Source organism: Erythrolamprus reginae, chromosome 1, assembly GCF_031021105.1.
Source record: "Erythrolamprus reginae isolate rEryReg1 chromosome 1, rEryReg1.hap1, whole genome shotgun sequence".
Taxonomy (NCBI): Eukaryota; Metazoa; Chordata; class Lepidosauria; order Squamata; family Dipsadidae; genus Erythrolamprus; species Erythrolamprus reginae.
In genome coordinates, this window is record NC_091950.1 from 130,021,252 (window position 1) to 130,029,918 (window position 8,667).

The 8,667-nt window shown below is 42.8% G+C and overlaps 1 long non-coding RNA gene across 1 annotated transcript in view; it reads left to right on the forward strand.

Annotated features, from left to right (window-relative positions):
- Positions 1 to 8,667, forward strand: part of LOC139174519 (uncharacterized) — a 40,306-nt gene that overhangs the window by 989 nt on the left and 30,650 nt on the right. Inside the window, exons 2-3 of the long non-coding RNA XR_011560364.1 lie at positions 3,007 to 3,100; positions 4,141 to 4,278. This is a non-coding gene — a long non-coding RNA (uncharacterized lncRNA). The remainder of the gene's footprint in view (positions 1 to 3,006; positions 3,101 to 4,140; positions 4,279 to 8,667) is intronic.

Below are 8,667 nucleotides of genomic sequence, written 5' to 3' on the forward strand. Positions count from 1 at the left end.
GGTAAAGCATCTGTATGATCTTGACTCATTTCTAAAAAAAAACAAAAACAAAAAACAAAAACAGAACCTAATCTAGAAATATCAAAGCTATAAATTGAAGGGCTGGAATTCTATAGAATTTAGAGGCAAATCTTCAATGGCAAATCATTTTACTGAATAAGAGCAGGGTTTCCCAAACTGTTAATGTACCTCATTTTGGGAAGTCCAGACAGAATCCAGGGGAGGTATGAAGAATCTTTTAGTTCTGCATTGTTAGAATAAATGTTGTAAACCGCCCAGAAACACTTAGATGATCTGGGTGATGTAGAAATTTAAATAAATAAATCCATCTTGGATTGAATTGTAAACCGCCCTGAGTCTAAGGAGAAGGGTGGCATAAAAAAATCAAACAAATAAATAAATAAATATAAATATTTTTTTTTCATTGTTCATTTGTATTCATTTTGGTACGTATTTGGATTTTTAAAAGAGGTTTGTATATTAACATTGCAGCAAAGGAAGTCTGATGGCAAAAAGTTTAAGACCATCTAACATAATCAAGGTTCCATGAAGCCACAGAGTTCAGTTGTGTTTCGTTATCCCACAGTGCTTGCCTGTCTGTTTGTTTGGACACAGTGGACATATTCTAGGTTCCATCAATAAAACCATGTCATTTTACGATATCCTGGAAATAGGTCTTCTGTGTAGTTGCTCTGCACTATGGCGTAGCATTCATCCTGAGATTTCCATGCATCCCACTCTGAACATTCAAGAAAATGCACACTTCTCTTTAAACCTGTCCTTTTTCCCAAGCCTTGGACTAAACTGATTGGTGGAGTTCTCCAGAATCCTCTGTCTGAAGTGGGGATATGTTCATTCTATGTCAGCATTCATCTTTTAATAAGCTGCTGTGTTTTACTTGCTTTTAATGCTATCATTTGAAGTGTTAGCTATGCAGAGTTGTTATGAGGAAAGGGGTAACGTTATGAAGTGAACTAAAATAAATAAAAATGCAGAAACATACTGTAGATCTCTGAAAAGGTCTGTAATGCCGGGAACAGTGGCAAGAAAAAATAAAACAAGACAACCGGTAGCAAAGTGGATGAATTCCATTATAGAAGCAATGGTTGCACCATAATAAGACCTGAGGAAACAGGTTAAGGACAGATCTCCTGGAGAATATCTCTTCGTGAACTCTCTAATAGTTGATGCTGACTTTTTAAATAAAACTTGGCAGAAGGTTTACAACTGGTGGAATACAAAAAAAGATATCAAAATAAAGTGTTAAATAGTTAAATTTACTAGACAGAATATATCATATAGAGATATTTGATAGATAAGTTTATTTTTTCGGATTGCTTTAAACCACAATTATATAATTGGTGGAAAGTATTGAAAAGTTAAAATTTCTATGATAGCATATATTATATAGAGATATTTTATTGATATGTTTACCGTATTTTCCGGCGTATAAGATGACTTTTTAACCCCTGAAAATCTTTTCCAAAGTGGGGGGTCGTCTTATACGCCGGATACTGATTCCACAGTATAGGAAATTCGCCGGATACTGATCACACAGGCTGTAGAATGTGTGATCAGTATCCCATTACTACCGGCGTGGATAAGAAGGACTCCTCGGCCAGCGGAGGAAGCGCGGCGGCGGCAGCAGGCTCCGGAGGGAGCTCGGGCGGTGGCGAGAAGACGGGATTCCGGGTGCCAAGCGCCACCTGCCCGCCGTTCCAGTGCCTCGGCCTGCTCGCCCGGCCTCTTGCCCGGTGGGGAGAGCAAAGCCGGCGGCGGGAGTAGCGGAGGCGAGGCGGAGAAGAAAGAAGCGGCGGATAGCTGGTGAGGCACTGGCTAGAGGGCTGGACCCCGCCGCTTTGCCGCCGCTCCCGCTGCCGGCTTTGCTGGGGTTGAGCGCCACGCCCGGCGGCAGGAACTGCGGGGGGTAGCCGGCGTAATGAGCCCTTGCCACAGCTATCCGCCGCTTCTTTCTTCTCCGCCTCGCCTCCGCTACTCCCGCCGCCGCCTTTGCCTCTTGCCCGGCGGGGAGAGCAAAGGTGGCGGCGGGAGTAGCGGAGGCGAGGCGGAGAAGAAAGAAGCGGCGGATAGCTGCGGCAAGGGCTTGTTAGACGGAGCGTACGCCGGCTACCCCCCGCAGTTCCTGCCGCCGGGCGTGGCACTCGCCCCTAGCAAAGCCGGCGGCGGGAGCGGTGGCAAAGCGGCGGGGTCCAGCCCTCTAGCTGGTGCCTCGCCAGCTAACCGCCGCTTCTTTCTTCTCCCCCTCGCCTCCGCTACTCCCGCCGCCTTTGCTCTCCCCGCCGGGCAAGAGGCAAATCTGATGGGGTTTTTTTCATTTTTATTTGGTGTGCGTCAGAAGAGGGGTAGTCTTATACGGCGAGTATATCTCAAATTCTATATTTTAACTGGAAAAGTTAGGGGGTCGTCTTATACACCCAGTCGTCTTATACACCGGAAAATACGGTACTTTTCTGTATTGATCTAAACTATAATTAGTTTTCTCTTTCTGTATTAAGAAGACTCCTATGCTGAGCGGAGCAATTGAAGCTCCTTTTTGTGTTAAATGTAGTGTCTTGTCAATTTAATATTTGTTCATTTTGTTATGTCTTTTATTTTGAATATTAATAAAAATATTTTTTTAAAAAATAGTTGATGCTGACTTGATGACACGTAATCAGTCGGTAACAGAATTTAGTGGTAGTAGAACTATGAATGATTTGATAATTCCTGGGGATGAAATGATGACATCATCCTTGGAATGTGTCAGAAAAAAGATGCCACTGGGATATTTATTTATTTATGTATTTAGTTATGTATGCATTTATTTATTTATTTGATTTGATTTGATTTGATTTGTATTTGTATATGTTTGTACAATAGCTGGGTACAGGTGGGCAATGCCTTGTGAGTAGAATTACCCTAAGCACTATCATACACGTTGGATTGAGTGTGAAATTAATTGTTGACCAATAAATTTGACTGCTCTATTGTTTTCCAAAACTACAGGTTGAATTTTTTTCTTTTTCAAGTGGTAGCAAGAGACAGCTGATGGGACAGCAAGATTTATAATGCTGCCTCCTATATCAACTTTCATTGAAAGGTGAAACTATTGTAAATGTATACTGTATAGCTCTTTACTTTTTCTCTCTCTATAGGATCTCTTAGTAAATAATCTTCATAAGGATACAAATGTAAAAAATATTGTCTATTCTACTGCTACCACCTGCAGGTAGAGACATATACAGTATGTCACTTATTTCATATGAATTTGCAAGTTCTATCAAGTTGAGGAAAGAGAAGTTATCCTTTTATTTACTTGTTTGTTTTGTACTTTGAGCTGATAACTGTTTTCTGTGGAATTTTTAAAAATAAAGTAAAGGCTACAATCTTGAATGTAAATCCATTTGAAATAATATATCCAGATTTATCATTGAAGAAACAATGGCTTGAGTTGCAATTTTTCCCCCAGGAATATAGTTTTTTCCAGGAATATGGTTTTGAGGAGGATGTGGAAAACCTGTTCTCTACATGTCACTTGTAGGTTCACTAAACTATTCATATAAAGTAAAGCTACCATATCTGGACTATAGAAATCAAGAGATAGAATTAAGAAGATTTTTTGGTGTTTGTGTGTCTTGATTTTTACAACTCAAGAGTATTTACAGTAGTTGTTTGTTTGTTTGTTTGTTTGTTTATAAAATTTATAGGCTGCCCAGCTTACTTCAAGGTAATTCTGGTCAATGTACAATTATAATATACTTCCATATGACTAATAGCAAGACCAGATGTTTAATATGGCAAATATTCTACTCCTGGATCTAATTTAGCAGAGGTCAATCCTTGTTCTAGGACAGGGCTGTCAAACTCCCAGCCTGTGGGCCAGATGCATCACATCTTGACCACACATACCCAGTTTAGTGAAGGAGGGAAGTCTTGATACGTCACGTGACACCACCGTGACGTCAGTTTGGCACCCCTGTTCTAGGCTACTCTATGTCTGTCTTAGCTGCCATTAAGCCTGCAGATAGTTTAGGATTACATTTCCCTAAATAAATCGGTTGAAACAGTTATTTCACTATTTATTTACCCATTAATCCTTTGCTTTGTAAAACAATGTGTCTGTTCTAATATATATTCCAGGAGACTTTTAAGCGCTTCGGTGGTGCAGTGGTTAGAGTGCAATACTGCAAGCTACTTCTGCTGATCACAGGCTGCCAGGAGTTTGGCAGAACGAATCTCAGTACGCTCAAGGTTGACTCAACCTTCCATCCTCCCAAGGTCAGTAAAATGAAAACCCAGATTGTTGGGGGCAATATGCTTACTCTCTGTAACCACTTAGAGTGGGCTGTAAAACACTGTGAAACAGTATATAAGTCTAAATGCTAATATTAAATGCTAAAAAATTCAGTGCTGCAGGGTGAAAAGTGCAAAGTTCAACACATTGTGAAACATTTGATCCCATCAAAAGGGCAGTTCTAAGAAGATATGAAGCATCCTGCTGGGTCCAGTCCAAAACCATAAGTAATCTAGCGTTCTGTGTCCCAGAATGGTACTGTGGAATCACACACATGACAGGAAGTATCTTAATCTGTTTGCTCTGCAAATGCTTTGCAACCAGCATTTAAGTTAATCTGTAAGTGAACATTTGTGGAATGCCCACAATGCATCATGTAACAAAGCAATTTTCCAGCTTTACACACATTCCAGCTATTTTTCAAAAAAATAACAAATCTTACATATTTCAGCATCAGCATTTTTTCTTGGTTTAGCATATCCTTGGTTTTAAAAATTTGAATGGGATTATTTGACATAAAATAACATTGCTGAATGTATTTGCAGAAGTACAGTACTGTATATACAATTTCCAAAAGTGAGTGGCATCTTTCAGGAAAATAATGCTGATTGTGGTGGTTAGATCCGGATCTCACGGTGGGAATACAACAGCCCATCTTAAACAATTTCAGAGCCATTTCTTTTAATTGGCACTTTAAATGAGATTAATCATCACAGGGACATTTTGTTAACAACTTCACATGTTTCATAGATTCTTTTTCCTGATATTCTGAGGGATTAAAGCATGGGACAGAAGAGTAATAAAGAAATTTGCTGTCCCAGAGATATAATAAGGAATTCTGTTAGAGGCTGTCAACATAATTCTTTGTGGAAGTATTGTGAAAAGCTGAAGCAAAGACTGGTTAAGTTTAAAGAATTTGCCTCTTGTGTGAGTAAATAGTTTTGTAGAGAATACCTGTTAAAATACGGAATTAGCAAAGGTTGTTAGGAAAGAGATTGAAAATAAAACTTCTAATACTGTACTGTCAGCAGAGAAATTTAAAATGTATTCACATCTGGAATTTATTTATTTATTATTATTTAATTATGCTGTCCAACTCCTGAAGGACCCTGGGCGGTTTCCAATATTAAATTCTTCTCATTTCAATGCATGCATATGTTATGTAAAATAAGCCAAAAAAATTGAAAAAAAATTGAAAGAGCTATTGATTTGGGCTATTGATGTGTAAGAAAAAGATGGACGATCAGCATATAAAAGGAGGTGTCTTTCAACTTGGTAGTTACCCAATCAAACTGCACAAAAAGTAGTCCAAAATATTTTTTTTCAATGCCAGTGTGGGATTACTATCCCTAGTCAGTACTATATGGCAGAGGTCCCCAACCTTTTTTGCACCAGGGACCGGCTTTAAGCTAGACCAGTTTTCCATGGCCCGGTGGGGGGGGGGGGGAGCTAGCTGTCAGCGGCGCCGTAAAAGGGGCGATCAAGAGAGGAATGGGTAAATGAATGGACGGAGGGTGGGAAGGAAGGAAGGAAAGAGGGAAGGGACAGGAACAAAAGAAGGGTGCAAAGGAAGCAAGGAAAGGTGTGAAAGGGGAGAGTAAGAGAGGAAGGAGTGAAAGAAGGGAATGAGGGAGGAAAGAAGGGAGGAAGGAAAAGGAAAGCAAGAAATGGAAGGAGGAAAGGAAGGAAAGAAAGAAAGAAAGAAAGAAAGAAAGGGGGAAGGGACAGGAACAGAGGAAGGAAGCAAGGAAACTTATGAAAGGGGAGAGTAAGGGAAGAAGGTAGGAAGGAGAAAGAAAAGAAGAAATAGAGGAAGGGAAGGTAAAAGAGAGAAAGAAAAAGAGCAAGAAAGAAAGCAAGAAAGAGAAAGAAAGAAAGGCAACTTCAAAGAAAGGCTCACTGAGCATCTCTCACTCTCTCTCTCTTTCTATCCCTCTTTCTTTCTTTCTCTTCCTTTCTCTCTCTCCTCTTCCTTTATCTCCTCTCTCTCTCCCTCTCTCTTTCTCTCCCCCCTCTCTCCCCCTTTCCCTCTCTCCCTCTCTTGCTATCTCTCCCCCCTCTCCCTCTCTCTTTCTCCCTCTCCCTCTCTTTCTCTCTCTCCCCCCTCTCTCTTTCTCTCTCTCTCCCCCTCTTTCTCTCTCTTCTTCTCACTTTCTCTCTCTTGTTTTCTTTCTGTCTCTTTTGCTTTCTCTCTCTCTCACTCTTTCTTGTTTTCTTTCTCACGCTCTTTCTCTCTCTTGTTCTCTCTCTTGCTATCTCTTTCTCTCCCCCCCTTTCTCACTCTCTCTTTCTCACTTTCTCTCTATCTTGCTGTCTGTTGCTCTCACTCACTCTCGTTCTCTCTCCGTTCTTCTCAGCGATGACGCGCGCACGCCCTGCCCGCCTCACCTTTGCGAGAGCACTTTCGCCCCGGGCTCTCAGCAAGGGGGTTTGCAGGAGAGGCGGGGCTGGCGAAGGTGATATTGAATGTCGGGGGAGAACGGGCGGTTGCGCGCGCTCCCTATCCCCCTGCTAGCCCACTCGTAATATTCAAAATAAGAAAAGCCTTCGCCGGCAAAGGTTTTTCTTATTTTGAATATTCCGAGTGGGCTAGCAGGGAGATAGGGAGCGCACGCAACCGCCCGTTCTCCCCCGACATTCAATATCACCTTCGCCGGCCTCCGCTGAGGAAAGCCTTTGCCGGCATTTCCTCTCGGCGTCAAGGAGGCGCAGCGGCGGGCGGAGAGAGGGAAGGGGGGGCAGCGGCGTCCCTCCTGGCCTTGGCGGGCCGCCCAACCCTCCCCACCTCCTGCAAACGCGGCGGGCGGCGGGGGGAGAGCGAGGAGCCGGTTCCGGCGGGCGCGGGGCTTGGCTGGCTGGCGGGGGGAGCGCCGCTGGTGGTGCGGAAAGGCAGAGGGGGCCCTGGCGCCGCGGACCGGCTGAAAAGCCCCAACGGCCCGGTCCGCGGACCGGCGGTTGGGGACCTCTGCTATATGGCAACCATTATTTTAGACTGCTTTAAAAGGGGATGCAGATGGCAATCAATGGCCATATTGCCCTAAGAATAGCAAACATTACATTTTTGGACTCTAGCCAATTTCTGCACTGTAAAACCTGATGTCTGTGGAAAACCTATAAGCAAGGCTATGTATGGAAAATTGCTGGTGCATGAGGTCCCCCTTTCCTCTACAGCAGGGGTTACCAATCCCTGGGCCACAGCCCATTAGCCGACATGGCCTATTTGGAACCTGGCCACATGAGTGTTGGGCCTGCATTCATACGCACAGTTCAATTTGCAAGAGGGGCAGGGCAGGCACATGTAGGTTGAGATGCGCATGTGTGCTGGCCTACTGCTCATGGGTCCGGGTTCCCTTCTCCCCCACCTCGCTGGGATGCCAAGCCACAAAGGTCATGAACTACAGACCTAGAGATTCAAGTAGCCAAGCTGATAAGGACTTAAAAGTATGCATGGTAAATAACTAAAGACTAGAAAGTTTTGAGAGTCAGTTTGGTTGCCTCAGGCTAAAAACAAGGAGAGTGTGAGCTCTAGACCTTCCTTAGGGACATAACCAGCTTTTGACCTTGGGCCAGTCATTTCTCTCAGCCCAAGGAAGAAGGAAGTGGCAAACCACTTGTGACCAAACCTTGCCAAGAAAATTGCAAGGATTAATTACCAGGAGTCCAAGCAAAACAAAACAAAACCCATCTAACTCAAAGGAAGAACCAACAAATAAATGTTTGGATATATTTATGATTCTACCACAACCATCACCCTTATTACCTTGAGCCGGTGTGGCGCAGTGGTTAGAGTACAGCACTGCAGGGCACTTCAGCTAGCTGTAGTTCAGCAGTTCAAATCTCACCACCGGCTCAAGGTTGACTCAGCCTTCCATCCTTCCAAGGTGGGTAAAATGAGGACCCAGATGGTTGGGGACAATATGCTGATTCTGTAAACCGCTTAGAGAGGGCTGTACAAGCACTATGATGCAGTAAATAAGTCTAAATGTTACTGCTATTGATTTTTCAATTGGGCTGTTTTGGCTTTCTGAGTACAATCTTATGAGTTCTTCATTATCCGCATAGACCAGGGGTCCCCAAACTTTTTACACAGGGGGCCAGTTCACTGTCCCTCGGACTGTTGGAGGGCAGGACTATAAAAAAAACTATGAACAAATTCCTATGCACACTACATATACCTTGTTTTAAAGTAAAAAACAAAATGGGAACGTACTATTTAGAGGGGGGAGAAGGTCTGAAATTCATATATGTTTATGTTTTGTTTTTAATTTTCTTTTGTTGACATCTGATTGGCTATACAAGGTTTTCTTGGCTTATGAAAAATGTATAAAGAAAGAAGAAAGCACTTTGGCATAATGGTTCATAAGTTAGAAATA